The sequence below is a fragment of the Schistocerca americana genome, chromosome 1 (assembly GCF_021461395.2).
Source record: "Schistocerca americana isolate TAMUIC-IGC-003095 chromosome 1, iqSchAmer2.1, whole genome shotgun sequence".
NCBI lineage: Eukaryota > Metazoa > Arthropoda > Insecta > Orthoptera > Acrididae > Schistocerca > Schistocerca americana.
In genome coordinates this window covers 93383234-93399703 of record NC_060119.1, presented here as the reverse complement: position 1 = coordinate 93399703, position 16470 = coordinate 93383234, and the positions used below count along the sequence as shown (strand labels likewise).

Below are 16470 nucleotides of genomic sequence, written 5' to 3'. Positions count from 1 at the left end.
GTTCGTGACTTTCCAGTTTCCTGGACCACATATTTGGAGATCTTAAACAGGTGTAATGACTCAGGATTGTTGATGGAGAGCACAACCAGCTCCAGATACTTTGAAGAAGCTTTACTTTCCTGCAAAGAGTAGTTGCCCATCTTCATACGGCTGTATTTGATTCATTACGGTATTGGAATCGTCGGCAACATGTCATTTGCTCCTGTAATTTTTTCGAGTGAAGAGAGTTTTGTATTTTTCTGGTTCTTATACATCTCTGGAGGCAACGGCCTTGCCGTAGTGGATGCACCGGTTCCCGTCAGATCTCCGAAGTTAAGCGCTGTCGGGCGTGGCCGGCACTTTGATGGGTGACCATCCGAGCCGCCATGTGCTGTTGCCATTTTTCGTGGTGCACTCAGCCTCGTCATGCCAACTGAGGAGCTACTCGACCGACTAGTGGCGTCTCCGGTCAAAGAAAACCATCATAACGACCGGGAGAGCGGTGTGCTGATCACACGCCCCTCCTATCTGCATCCTCAGCTGAAGATGGCAGGCCGCTCGAATAGTCCCGATGGGCCACTTGCGGCCTGAAATGTTTTACTCGGCCACTCATAAGGGAACAGAATGATTTCAATGTTGGGCGTAGTGGTTCTGATCTCCATCGCGGACGCTTCAAAATAAGGGGTTGAACTTGGGTAAGAGCGTGTGTTACGATCTATCCACCATGTGGCAAGTTCACGACGGCGTTGCGCAGGACTGTGGTGAAATTTGATGCCAGTAGTGTGACGTCGTTAAACTCACAACTTCTGAGCTCCGTCCTTTTTCCCGCTTGCGTCCATACCGTGCCGTTGGAAACGCCGTCGAGCCCGAGGCTGATGTCGCAGCGTTCCACGCTTTAACGCCATTACAGAAGGGGCACTTTTAAGTCAAGTTTTAAATTTTTGCTTTGCTGTGGGAGACAGTTACAGTGTTTCAAAAAAGTGATCCTCTACTTGCGTAGCGCATTGCACATTCCTCTGAAACAACCTAATCTCGCGACTCGCGATTCGGCGACAGCTGAGAAGAAAAATTAGACGCCCTCACAAACTCGACGTTATGCATCGTAAAGGGCTTTTCCTAACTCTTAGATGATACCGATTGGTAGAGTTGATCCCAAAGATGATACCGATTGGTAGAGTTGATCCCAAAGTATCCGAACTAAATCGCCCTAGACCAATACCGACTCTGTGGAGTGAGTTCGTGCTGCCTAAACGCGCACAGTAGGACGTGGATCACACTGACGACCAACACAACGCAAAACTATCCCAACATATGGTGAGAATGTCACAGTGTTCTTTCTCCGACATATGATAATGGCCCTCAGCAGCAGAGACCATAAACTGTCGAGGCCGGGTAGGGGCCACAATGTTTTATGGGCTGAGATACCGAGATTTAATTGGAAGTTTACTGCTTCACTAACTTGACTAGCAACTGCGTAGTGTCCGGCATCGAGATATTAAATTTCCATCAATGTTTGTATGTTGGAGACGTGTATATAATGTTTCTTCAATGGGACGCCGACAGTAAAATAGCAGTCGCCACTGGCTACAGTGCTGTGATCATGTTCACGCAAATAAACCTGTGTATTCTGCAAGACCTCCTCCTCTCATCTGCAGTTGATACACATACACTATGTGATCAAAAGTATCCGGACATCCCCAAAACACACCTTTTTCATATTAGATGCTTTATGCTGCCACCTACTGCCAGGTACTTCATATCAATGACCTCAGTAGTCATTAGACATTGTGAGAGAGCAGAATGGGACGCTCCGCGGAACTCACGGATTTCGAACGTGTGATTGGGTGTCACTTGTATCATAAGTCTGTACACAGGATTTCCACACTCCTAAACGTCCCTAGGTCGACTGTTTGTGATGTGATAGTGAAGTGGTAACGTGTAGGGACACGTACAGCACATAGACGTACAGGGCGATCTCGTCTGTTGACTGACAGAGACCGCCGACAGCTAAGAGGGTCGTAACGTGTAATAGGCAGACATCTATCCAGACCATCACACTTGAATTCCAAACTGCATGAGGACCCACTGCAAGTACTATGGCAGTTAAGCGGGACGTGAGAAAACTTCGATTTCATGATCGAGCAGCTGCTCATAAGCCACACATCACGCCGGCAAATGCCAAACGACGCCTCGCTAGGTTTAAGGCGCGTTAACATTGGACGATTGAACAGTGGGAAAACGTTGTGCGGAATGACGAATCACGATACACAATTTGGCGATCCGATGACAGGGTGTGGGTATGGCGAATGGCCGGTGAACGTCATCTGCCAGCGTGTGTAGTGACAACAATAAAATTCGGAGGCGGTAGTGTTATGGTCTGGTCGTGTTTTACATGGAGGGGGCTTGCACCCGTTGTTGTTTTGCGTGGCACTATCACAGCACAGGCCTACACTGATGTTTCAAACACCTTCGTGCTTCCCACTGTCGAAGAGCAATTCGGGGATGGCGATTGCATCTTTCAACACGATCGAGCACCTGTTCATAATGCACGGCCTATGGCGGAGTTGTTACACGACGTAACACCCTTGTAACGGACTGACCTGCACAGAGTCCTGGCCTGAATCCTATAGAACACCTTTTGGATGTTTTGGAAAGCCGACGTTGTGCCATTTCCCAGGAAACCCCCTAGCACCTGACTGAAAGTGTGCCTGCGAGAGTGGAAACTGTCATCAAGGCTAAGGGTGGGCCAACACCATACAGAATTCCAGCAATACCGATGGAGGTCGCCACGAACTTGTAAGTTATTTTCAGCCAATGTCCGGATACTTTTGATCACATAATGTATGTTATTCAACGGGAACGAATGGCAGACTGCAAAGACGTACTTGTGCGATGATTATGTACAGTGTTTGGGGTACAGGTGTCGGTGGTAAGTTCCTATGGGACCTAACTGCTGAGGTCATTGGTCCCTAGGCTTACACACTACTTAATCTAACTTAAACTAACTTACACTAAGGACAACACACACACCCATGCCTGAGGGAGGACTCGACCCTCCGACGGGGACAGCCAGGCAAACCGTGGCAAGGCACCCCAGCCCGAGCGGTGTACACGTGCAGGTATTTTTGTTGATGGCTATTGACAATATACTGAACAACATTACATCAGCGTTTACTTAACTTCCGGAACAATAATTATAATTATCACGGCTAGTATGTTTCTCGGTTGGTTAGCAGCTCCAAGTATGCAAAGCGCAATGAGTCATTTATGTTTATTTTCGCTTGTGCAGCAGATCAGGTATTGAAGTATGGACGCGTGAACGCAAAACGGGCAGTCTATACTGACAGGTGTAGTCCACTTGGTGTTGCAGCTACGGCCATGATGGAAACTTCAAGCTAAGTGGCGTGTTTCCGGGTAGTCTGTACTTATACGCCTAATTCCCTATATAATGCAGCTATTCACATTTTTGCGTGGACCAGTAATTCTAGGCGGAGACTTGCGTGATATCTAAAGACCATCAAACCTTAGACTATGATCATTCGGAGCAGCTTCTCGCACTTCTAACATAAATTATTAGAAGACGTTTAACGGCGACTGAAACCGAATACCGTCGTTTACACCTTTGTCAATGCCACTTCAGCTAGCCTTCTTGATAGATTGTGCTTATGAAGAGATATTTTGCCAAATATCGTTCACTGTGAGATCGGGGCCAGCAAAATTTTAGAATCATACCGCTTTTCACATACTAATACGTCTCCCTCAGGATTTGTATAGAGGCCGAGGGCTCTTGAACCTTGTATCGCAAACAGATTAGGAAGGTCACTTCGATAGGCCGTGGCTGCCGACAAAAATTTCAGTCCAGCTGCTTTGCTGCACCAGACACGTTAAGAATAAATTCAAAAACTGCTTAAAAAGCTACGCAGTTAATTGAGGCAGTTGTAATTAGTGTACGAATGAGTGTTACGTTCTGGCATTGCAAAACAATGTTCTGCGCCCATTCGTTCCATCCAAATATCGCCGCACTCTAACAGATCAAAGTGAAAATTACTAATATAGTACGCCAGACCTCCACCGGTTCCAGAGTTCGTACCCCGAACAATTTTGGCCGCATGTATCAATCCTCCCCCATCCACCACGTGGTCCGAGAGTAGCGGAGGGCCAGCCTTCGCTTAATGACCACTATGGGTGATAGCATGGGCAGGCAGGCAAGCTGATACAAAAAGTTTCATTACAGAGTCTAAATTACAGTAGTGTATAGAAATCATAGATCTCCCACATACCGAATCATGCCTCGGAGCACTTTGTCAGTTCGCAAGGACGGCAGACGAATAAAGCAGAACTGTAACTGCAAGATTCGCAAAAGAAAAACACCACTCACCTTTAAAATGTTGGACCACGACGAAAATCTCTGGATGTGGACGGATTTTCAGTAGAGCTTAATGACCGCTGTTGGGATGCATTCAGCGATTTCGTTAAATAAACCGTTAACGAACCACTTCTGGTGCGGTCGTATCAATGGAATTCGGACTGTATTCATTCCCAGATCGACAAAATCCCTATCGTAAAATCCGGGAGGCAGCAGCGGTAGATGTGCTACGAATACTAAAGTACACAGTTGGTGGCGGAGTGTTTGTTGCTGTTAGGAAGAGTTTATCTTGTAGTGAAATTGAAGTAGACAGTCCCTGTGAGTAATGGTAGAGGCTATACTTGGTAACTAGACCGAATCCCATATCGCCCCTCTACTCACATGATTCACATCTCACAGAGGAGTTGAATATCACCTCATATAGGTACCACACTCAAACACTTTTACTTGGTGGTGACTTCAGTCTGCCCTCGATGAGTTGGCGAAAATACATCTGCAAAGCCGTTGGTAGGTGTAAAACATCATCACAAACTGTACTAAATGCTTTTTCCGAAAATTATTTTGAGCAGTTCTGGAGCCCTCTCGAAGCGTAAATGGTTGCGAAAACATACTTGACCACTTAGCAACAAATAATCCTATGCGAATATGGAGCATCATGATGGGCACAAGTATTAGTGAACATTAGGTCGTCGTAGCAAGACTGAGCATCGCAACCATATCTACCAAAAATAAAGGAAAAATATACCAATTTAAAAAATGCGCTAGACACATTCCTAAGAGAGGGTCTCCATTCCTTTCCAGATAACTATATAAGTGGTTACCAAATGTGGCTTGGATTCAAAAAGATAGTATTTGGGGCAATTGAGGGATTTATATCTAATTAATTAATAAAAGATAGTACTGATCCCCCTCAGTGCATAAAACAGGTCAGAATATTGTTGCAGAAACGACGATAAAATCATTCCAAATTTAAAAGAACACCAATTCTCCAAGATCGGTGATGTTTAACTCAAGCTCCAAACTCAGCCCAGACTTTAATGCATGATGCTTTTAATAGTTTCCACGACGAAATTCTGTTTCGAACTCTGACAGTAAATCCAAAGAGTACGTATGTTACACACACCAGCGGTAAGACACAATCAATATCTTCACTGCACTAAACCAATGGTAATATTAACAATGGCAGTGCCACTACAGCGGAGCCCCACATTTGGCAATCATATATAACCGCTCACTCTACGAAAGACCCATACCAAAAGACTAGAAACTTGCACAGGCCACACTAATATTCAAGAAAGAAAATAGTAGTATTCCGCTGAATTACTTACCCACATGACAACGTCGATTTGCAGTAGGATTTTGGAATGTACACTGCGTTCGAACATTTCAAATTACCTCGAAGGTAGCGGTCTGTTGACACATAGCACGGATAGACAAAATAGCGTAGTTGTGAAACAATGACTGCTATCGACAAGGGATCTCAAGTCGATTACCGATTTCTAGATTTCCAGAAGGCTTCTGACATCGTTCCTCACTCGAAACATCTACTGATACCCCTTGCCTATGGAGTGTCGCTTCAGTTGTTCAACTGGATTCGTGATTTCCTCTCAGAAAGGTCAAAGTACGTAGTTAAACGACGGAAAATCATTGAGTAAACAGAAGTGATATGCGACGTTTTCCAAGGGACTACTATGGGCTGTCTGCTGTTCCTAATCTATATAAACGATTTAGGGAGCAATCTGAATAGCCCTCTCCGACCATTTGCAGATGATATTGACATTTAGCGACCAGTAAAGTCATCAGAAGATCAAAACCAATTGCAAAATGATTAAGACAATATATTTAGTGCTAAAAATGGCAACTGGTTCGGAATGAGGAAGTGTTTGTGTTCACCCGTATCAGTACGAAATGAAATCCCTTAGATTTCGGTTACACGATAAATCACACAAATGTAAAGACTGTCAGTTCAACTAAATACCCAGGAATTACAATTCCGAACAATATAAATTGGAACGCTCGCATAGATAATGTTGTGGGGAAGCAAACCAAAGACTGCGTTTTATTGGCAGAACACTTAGAAGATGCAACAGTTCTACCAATGAGACTGCCTAGTCTACGTTTGTTCGTCTTCTGCTAGAGTACTGCTGTGCGATATGGAATTGTTACCAGATAGGATGGCGGAGAACATTGAAATAGTCCAAAGAAGGGTAGCACGTTTTGTGTTATCGTTAAGTAGGGTAGAGAGTATCACAGGTGGAATCAGCGAGGTGCGGTGGCAATCATTACAACAAAAGCGTTTTTCTTCGCAGCGATTTCAATCATCAAATCTATCCTATTACGAGAAAATGTTTTACTGCCTCTAAGTTACAGAGGGAGAAACGATCATCGTAATAAAATAAGAGAAATGAGAGCTCGTACAGAAAGATTTAAGTGTTAATTTTTCCCACGCGCTATTGTAGAGTAGAACGGTTGAGAATTGTCTGAAGATGTTTCGAAGATACCTCCGCCAGGCACTTAAGTGTGATTTGCACAGTAGCGAAGCAGATGTAAACGTAGATGAATTTCGCTTGTTTAATTTAAAAAAAAAAAAAAAAAAACACAAGTTTGAGCCCTTGCCCGAAAGTACGAAGGTCCCTGGTTCGAGACCGGTGCGGCACAGATTTAACCTGCCAGGAAATTTCAAATCACTGTTCACTCTACAGCAGAGTGTAGATGCACCCTAGAAATGTTATTAATTTCTGCGATTGAAAATTAAATCGTGTCCTGATAGTCACTCACTTGTTCTGGATACATTTCCGATATTTTTATTTAACAATATTGCCAACACTCTACTTATGAGTTCGCCACAATGTAAACTGCGTTTCGTATTTCTCTTTTTCGTATTTCATTAAATGTTGTATCCGTGAGTTCGCGAAACCTCATAGAAGGGTCTCTCAGCACGTAGAAGTAAAAACAGCGTGAAGCAAATATTGATTAGATCGTGTGATAAGCAGACCGGCGGTAGTTCCGACAACAAAGCCCAAACGTCCACCACAAAGCTTGCGTCCGCTAGCTCGTTATCGGTTGCCGTCTGAAAGCTGGTGGCTCGTACGCACATAATAACCTTTACAAACGGACAAGCGCCGATACACAAAATATAGCAAGCGCACGAATTATACTGAAGCCTTTTAAATCACTTGCAGTATACGGTTTGCAAATTAATACAGTCTCATTTCTCTGGACCAGATAAAAAGACTCAACTTTAATTACTTGCAGATTTGTATGGAAAGTTTCACTCCGAATCCACTTTCCACGATAACGAGTCAAATACCTGAAATGAAGTCTTTCACGCCTCGTCCTGTTTGTCTTTCAAAACATGGCGCCGAAAGTTCTGGCCTCCGCCGTTTGGGCAAACACCGGAGCCAAAGAACGGCCGAGAAAGCGGACGAAGAAGCTTGTTATTGAATTCTTAACGAATTGCTCGCGAAGAGTGACAGATTTCTGAAAAGTTACCTCGTTAAATATCGGAAGCGCGTGAGGTAAAATTATTGCGAAAGGAAGTGGAACCGGGAAACGTCGTCTTTCGGGTCGTCTCCGACATGGGTACAAATGTAGCAAGATACATCGATTTCTTGTTTAGATTACCAAAGACAACTGGATAATATAGTCTCTCACTCTGTCTCTCATTACACACATGAAATATGCGAACTTTTTTTAGTGCCGTCTTGTAAACTGCCTACTGTGAATCTTATATTTAAGGGGACCACACACTACCTATCTAACCCATGTTAATTTAGGCAAGTATTTGACACATTTCTGAAAAAACTATTTGATGCAGGACCTAAATATTTTTCCTGTATGTTACCTGATGCTAATAGAGCAACTGTACCAAAAACCTATTTTATCCATTTTATAGTTTTTAGGAAATACTTTTTCAAATATATTAACAAAAAATATTAAGTTTCTTCTGCAGAAAATATTTTTTGTGGACTTCCTAATGGGAGAATATTAATGAATGTAGTACCAGAGGTGCCTTTTTATGTTATTCAGAGTCTCTGGAAATGTCATTCATTAATCTATCATAGTTTCTGATATAATGGGGCATATGTACTGGAAAATTTTAGTTTGCGGGAAATTGGCGTTAAAGAAAAAACTTTTGAAATTTGTTACTTACAGTTAATTAAAGCTGTCTTGCTGCATATGATGGACCTTCGTTGGCCTCTAGCGGGTCTTCCAGCTTCTTTTTCACCTTCCTGGATGTTTGTCTTGCTTTCTTGGCCATATTAGATGCAGACCTGTCTGCATCGGCTATCCTCATTTCATCGCAATGTTGCAGCCCAGTGGTTATATTTGCACCAGGATTTATTCCCAGCTTTTTCAGTACCCAGCACTTTCCAATATTACCACAACTGAATGTAATAACAGCATCATGAACTCCTAGTTTTATTGTATGCTTGCCTACAAATAAAGTTTAAGGAAGGTGGTTCCAAATTATGCTGTTGAAACATTCATTTGTGTTCTGTGTCTGTCCATCCAGACATTTCCTCAGAAAGTCAGGATGAGGCAAGTCTCTGAAAACGGGTTTAATTGCTGTGATAACAGCAGCAGTAAGAGAATGCTGGTGAGAATAAGATTCTCGAGTTGCCTGGGCCTTATTGTATTTGCACCACGAATTTTCTCCTGATGGACACAATCCATGACATGGCTTATCATCAGTTGAGGACTCATGGAAGAATATGGCCCAAACATCTCTCTTCATTGCCTCCAGATTTTCTTTGTTTCTCCTAATTGCCTGCAAGTTTTCTATAACAACTACTCGCAATCACACTTGAACAAAACTAACAGCGTGTTTGAATGCGTGTTGTTTACAAATAGCAGAAACAAAAGATTACCGACCGTTGCATTCCAAGGATAGCCAACACACTCGGGAGTAAAAAAAATCCCTAACGTGCAATGTAGGGGATATAAAGATCTAAAATATATGCAGAAAAGTGGGTGACAGAAAAGTGGGCGTGGCTCATAAACACATGTGCTAGGAAAATACTCTTTAAATGCTCGAAAAAAAATTTTTTTCTGCAAAATCCTTTTGCGAGTACTTAAACAAAACCTTAATCTATCGAAATATGATGAAAACCGAAAATCGATTTTTTTTTACCTTAACCACGGTGTGATCCCCTTAATCTGCAGGGCGTGACCACCACATCACATACAGTAATGAATTCAAGTGCCGTGCTTGTCTAAATTGAACATGTTCCTAGTTATAGACTATTAAATTATTAATTGCGTGTGACGCGAAAATGGAAAAATTCAGTTTATTCATTGCAACACAGAAAAAAATTCCTAACAGCTCTTCGTTACGAACAGTATCGCATCCAGCCACAGTGTGAACTTCCACATCCATAATTCACCATTACCTTTAAATTCATTCCCAAAGTTAGTGTAAAGATGTGGTTCTGTTGCTGATCTGCCCCGTCGCTATTAAGCAAACATGGTTGTCGTACATACAGTGGAATAAGGAACGCAGTACTTTGTATCGCAACATCGGATTATATATCAGGTAATCTTTTTTCCTACATATTGTGTGTATATCACTATAAGACCGTGAACCTGATCTCTTCGGACCTACTGTTTAATATGGTTTCAAAATCACAGTGCGTCTGCACATTTTGTGTAACTATAGACAAATCATTGTTAAATTTCCATATCACAAAACACTTCAAGACATTAACTGGTTTCGTCCTACACAATCTGTCAGCGGAACTGGAAGGGAAACACAGAGAAATAAAGAGGCAGAGCATTATTAATTTATCCATGATACTGCCGACCGACCTCCGTGGGTTTGTACGATATTACTTGAAGGAATATAGCAACTATCAGCTAATTGTTTGTATTGTTTTCTGTGTAGAGACGTTTCGGATAACCATTAGTATAGAGCGCTAGTCATTAAATTACAAACATAGTATGTAATACGCACGTATGGGTCGATGCCAACCCGCGTCTGGGCATGCGTCCATGGGGACAAGTTGCTAAGTACAAATGGCTCTGAGCACTATGGGACTTAACATCTATGGTCATCAGCCCCCTAGAACTTGGAACTACTTATGCCTAACTAACCTAAGGACATCACACAACACCCAGTCATCACGAGGCAAGTTGCTAAGTCCCTACGTCTACACAACACACTGAATGGTGCTAGGTATCGTTTCTTCATTCGGAACCAATTACCTATGTCGCTGGAGACTGTGCCATTACTTGAACATTTACAATGTGATATATGGATAAAGGGACACCGGTCCATTTGAACGTCGAGTGAGGCGATACCTAACACGAAGGTTTCAGGGTCGTTGGATTGGTCGGGGTGGGCCAATGCTTTGGACCGCCCGTTCTCCTGACTTTAATCCTTTGGATTTTTGGGATTGGGACCTTTCTTATGTGGCCCCCATAAATGATGTGGATTTACTACGAGAACAATACCTGCAACGCAATCCGGCAACAACCGGGAGAGATCCAACGAGTGCGTGATTCCATGGGATGTAGCATGCAAGGTTGCATTACAATGGATGGCGGTCACATCGACCACATGTTGTGTAATGTAGTGCAGAAACATGATGATCACTGGCAGTAGCAGGGTACTAGTAGGCAATATTCATAGGAACTTTTTTTTCTTCCTTTGTTCCATATTACACCGTCTGTAAATACCTGTAGATCCAAAATCTGTGTAGCCCACATCCACTACAGTAACTTGAAACAACTATTGTCTTTAGTATTCCCACACAAAGACCATTTCACCGTACACTGAAAAATCGCGGAAGACACAGCTGATGTGGTGAATTAAAGTACTGACTTGCTAAACTCGATAGCGAGATATATACAATTCATGAACAGAACGGAAATTACCCCAATGATCACATTCCCGAGAGCCATTCGGTCATAGCAGTTAATATTTAACCCGAACAGATTTCAACTAGCCACCACGGCTCGCCCGCATTTCGCAAAAGCAAAATTGTTACCTTTTGGCCAGAATCGTCGGATGACAGGAGCAAAATGTCTCACACATACAAACCATTGCTACTTTCATATACAAGGTGTTAGCGACATAAGTGCAGATATCTCTATTGGTGACTCAGGACAGTGTACTGAGTGACATTACATCTGTATTTACTTCATTTTCAGACTAATAATTATAATTATTGCGACTAGTTAGTTTTAGGCTGGTTAGTAACTCCAAGAACGAAAGGCTCAAGCTCGCTTTTAACGTTTTTTGAAAAATACATATTTGCGCCATCAGCTGTGCAACTGTTTATTTATTGTCTACTGGTTTCAGTTATAACAACCATCTTCCCGATTTCTACGAACGGTAGTTCTTACAATGCATACACAAACGCCTTTTCATCAAGTAGGTTACAGCGAAATGTAGAACAATGATAACTTCATGAGTCTGTCTGAACATAATCCATACAAATGCTGTTCATTAGCGCAATTACAGTACCTGTGATGTATATTTGGTGAGAACTTCATACTTAATAACCGGCATGTTATAATTTTCAAATTCACAAACATTCTGCAATCGTCGAAGAGATCAGTTGAGAGAAATACAAAGTGTGAATACCAAAAATGTTACAAAAGATCTTCGATCTAGTTAAATATAACAGTAAGAAAAGTATAGTGATGACATGACGCCCATTCTCTGCAAAATAACACAGATAAATAACCTGATACAATGTGGTGTGCTGGCCTTAATATTGCAAGACTTAAATAACAGACATTTATTTCAACTAAACACTGTGAAGTGACTCAGTCTAGAGGCTCGTAATGGAGTGGGATTTTCGAAGCATTATTATTATTATTATTTTTTTTTTTTTTTTTTTTTTTTTGGGAGGGGGGTTGTCATCAGTCTTCTGACTGGTATGATGCGGCCCACCACGAAATCCTCTCCTACGCCAAATTCCTCATCTCAGAGTAGCACATGCAACCTACGTCCGCAAATATTTGCTGGATGTCTTCCAATCTCTGTCTTCCCCTACAGTTTTTGCCCTGTAACACTCCCTCTAGTACCATGGAAGTCATTCCCTGATGTCTTAACAGATGTCCTATCATCCTGTCCCTTCTCCTTATTAGTGTTTTCCACATATTCCTTTCCTCTTCGATTCTGCCCAGAACCTCGTCATTCCTTACCTTACCAGTCCACCTAATTTTCAACATTCGTCTGTAGCACCACTTCTCAAATGTTTCGATTATCTTCTGGTTTTCCCACGGTCTACGTTTCACTATCATACGATATTGTACCCCTGATGTACAATCTCAGAAATATCTTCCTCAAATTGAGACCTATTGTTGATACTAGTAGACTTCTCTTGGCCAGGAATACCCTTTCTGCCAGAGCTAATCTGCTTTTGATGTCCTCCTTGCTCCGGCCGTCATTGGTTATTTCACAGCCCAAGTAGCAGAATTCCTTAACTTCATCTACTTCGTGACCATCAATCTTGATGTTAAGTTTTTCGCTATTCTTATTTCTGTACTTCTCATTCCTTTCGCCTTTCTTGGATTTACTCTCAGTCCATATTCTGTACTCATTAGGTTGTTCATTCCATTCGGCAGATCAAGTAATTCTTTCTAACTTTCACTCAGCATAGCAATATCATCAGCAAATTGTATCATTGATATCCGTTTCACCTTGAATTTTAATTCCGCTCCTGAACCTTTCTCTTATTTCCATCATTGCTTCTCCAATGCACAGATTGAATAGTAGGGGCGGAAGACTACATCACTGCATTCCTGCCTTACACCCTTTCTAATCTGAGCACTTCGTTCTTGGTCGTCCACTCTTATTATTCCCTCTTGGCTCACCCGTCACTCCCTATAGACAACCCCTATTTTTCTCAGAATTTCGAACGTCTTGAACCGTTTTACATTGTCGAAAGCTTCCTCCAGGTCGACAGATTCTATGACTACGTTCTGACTTTTCTTTAGTCTTGTTTTTATTATCAACCGCAATGTCAAAATCGTTTCTCTCGTGCCTTTAGCTTTTCTAAAGCTAAGCTGATCGTCATCTAGAACATCATCAATTTTCTATCCCATTTTCTGCATATTATTCTTGTCAGCAACCAGTCTTCGGAATTGTGTAGATGATATTTTACCGAATGTCAGATAGTTGTCGCCAGTCTCATACACTCTACACACCAACGCGAATAGTCGTTTGGTTGCCACTTCCCAATGATTCTGAAAATTCTGATTGAATGTTGTCTATGGCTTCTGTCTTATTTGATCGTATGTCTTCCAAAGCGCTCTTAAATTCTGATTCTAATACTGGATGCCCTATCTCTTCTAAATCGACTTCTGTTCCTTTTTCTATCACATCAGACAAATGAAGGGCTTATTTCAACAGTGGTACAAGTCCATTTTTCTTCATTCTGAGGTACAGAGTCCTAAAGTTAAATGAGCGCAGAAAAATCTGCAGTTGAGATACCACAAATATTCAAGTGTATGACTTGTTGCAAGATATGAACCTTGTTTGGATCATTAATTTCAGCAGCATTGTAGTCAGAAAAGTGGAGGTAATGAAGCTGTACCACTATTGAAATAAAATAAATTCAACATTGTATATAAACCTGTTAATGTATCACTTTCATTAATGCCAGGGCAATGTTTATGTTTCTGTTTTGCCCACCACACGTTTCAGTGTACGCAACTACCTGTTTTTGAGAAGTGACACATTTTTCAATATGTTTCAATAAACAGGTACCAATTTCCTGTGAATCCCTTGCTCCGGATGCTTCATCCCAAAAATACATATGGATTTTCCGTCAGTTAAATTGTGGCAACCAAAATTATACACGTACTTGTTTCTTTTGTAGTACGATATCGATGTTGTCCGTTTAGGAAACGCAAGTTGTTTTTGCAGGTCAAAGGTAAACACGAACGCCTGGGAATCTGCCTCTTCACTACATGTTGTGCCTATAGCCATTGCTTTTCTTGCAGCTTGAGCCCTCCTAAAGTAAATCTCCTTTTCATTTTGAAGCTTCCTTTTTTCTTCTGCATTTGTAGCAGCGTTCATTTCACAGGTCAATGTGTCACAAAAAGAGCAAGTGTCCGTACTTGGTGGTCAAAATAACAGGTTGAAGTCTTTGTTAAAGATTTTTCGATAGATGTGCTCCCCCACAATTTCTTTAATCTGAGATGTGAGTTTACTTTTGTGCAAATCATACATTTTGGCCATACACAGCTCAGGATTTAAAAACCTTTTGTGGGGATTAATCTTCCTTGCATAATGGCTCTCGGAAACAGGAAAGCTTTGGATGTGTTCCTTTACACCATTGATCAGACCTTCCAGTACACAGAATTTGTCCTGATGTTTGCCCCTTCCATCAAGGAGAGATGTACCTTCTTACTTGCTTTTTGTTAAAAGCCTTGAGAGTCGTCCATTAGAAATGTCAAAAGTGTTCAAGAAAAACTTCTTTCATACTATTGCACAGTTACCGTTCACATGCAATCGATATTCATAAATACAGCTTTTCTGAGAACCAGAGCCATCTCTTGGCTGTCGGCGGTTAACTGAATGATACGTTCATAAACCATTCAGATAACTATTTTGCCGATTAATATCACCCATATCCCAGAAATTGTCAAATAACGTCTTCCTAATCCTCTGAAAATCTGAAACATCAGTTGTATCACAATCACTTGATAATGCTCCTGAATCCATCGTCTTCGCAAGAAATAGCAACAGGCTGCGATGCACAAAAGCACAAAGACTTGTACCACTACTGAAATAAATTCCTGCTTGCTTTCTCTAATGCGTCAGCTTTGAGGTGCTCTTTGTTGGTAGCTGTCCTACAATACAAACAAATTAAAAACGACTTTTGTGAGTACGTACATGAGGATACCTCCATTGTTTTGAATAGTGGATATGTACCACTATTGAAATAAGCCCTTCAAATCTTCCCACTCATAGAGGCTTTCATTATATTCTTTCCACCTATCCGCTCTCTCCTCTGCATTTAACAGTGGGATTCCTGTTACACTCTTAATGTAACCACCCTTGCTTTCAGTATCACCGAAAAGTCTTCTGACTTTCATGTACGCTGAGTTTGCCCTTCCAACAATCATTTCTTTTTCGATATCTTCACATTTTTCATGCAGCCGTTTCGTCTTAGCTTCCCTGCACTTCCTATTTATTTTATTCCTCGGCGACTTGTACTTCTGTATTCCTGAGTTTCCCGGAACATTTTTGTGCTTCCTCCTTTCATAGATAAACTGATTATTGCTTCTGTTACCCATGGTTTCTTCGAATTTACTTTCTTTGTACCTATGTTTTCCTTTTCAACTTCTGTGATGGCACCTTTTGGAGATGTCAATTCCTCTTTAACTAAACTGCCTACTGAGCTATTCCTTATTGCTGTATCTATAGCCTTAGAGACATGCAAGCGTACCTCGTCATTCCTGAATCCTTCTGTACATTATACTCTGTGATAAATTTCAGATAAGACTACTAGTGTATGTAGACCGACAGAAGTAATAAAAGTATGAAAAAGTCTGAAAAGAGGCGTAGAGAACATGTATTTGTAATCAACAATTAATCCTATTCAATCTTAAATTTATAGTAGAATGGGTAGCAACTAGAACTGATGTAATATTTGCCTCGTGTTGGCATCGATAGCTGACGGTAGTCGACCGACACAATTATGTCGGTTTAGCTCATGTAGACAAGTGGTCATACCACTGAATATACCTATCGAGCTGTTAATAGTGTTGGTTTACATGTGAGACAGTGAAGGCAGATAGGTAATCTATTCGTTAACAGAGAGCTTCAGCAAAATTAAACGATGTATTCACAAAGAATGTGTAAGTTAGACCTAGTAATACATCGTGAAATTAACTATCTTAAGTGATAGGTTTCGTAGATCCCCATAACCAGATGATATAAAAGTGAGAATTAGACCTCGCGCGACGGCTGACATGAAACCTAAACCTCGAGTAACAATGTATAAAATAAGCTGTGGTTGCCAATTTTATAAAATAGTCTGTTCTTGTAGACATTGAAGCCCCATTCAACTTGGGACACATCTCAAAGAATTATGACTAAGTGCTCAGACCAACGCCCTACCTGAAGGGAGAAAGAAATACTAGTTTACCAAGTGGAACAGAGC

The 16470-nt window shown here is 41.5% G+C and overlaps 1 pseudogene; it reads left to right on the top strand.

Moving 5' to 3' along the window:
* The first annotated feature begins 261 nt into the window (after positions 1-261).
* Positions 262-379, top strand: LOC124558388 (annotated as a pseudogene).
* The last annotated feature ends 16091 nt before the right edge of the window (positions 380-16470 follow it).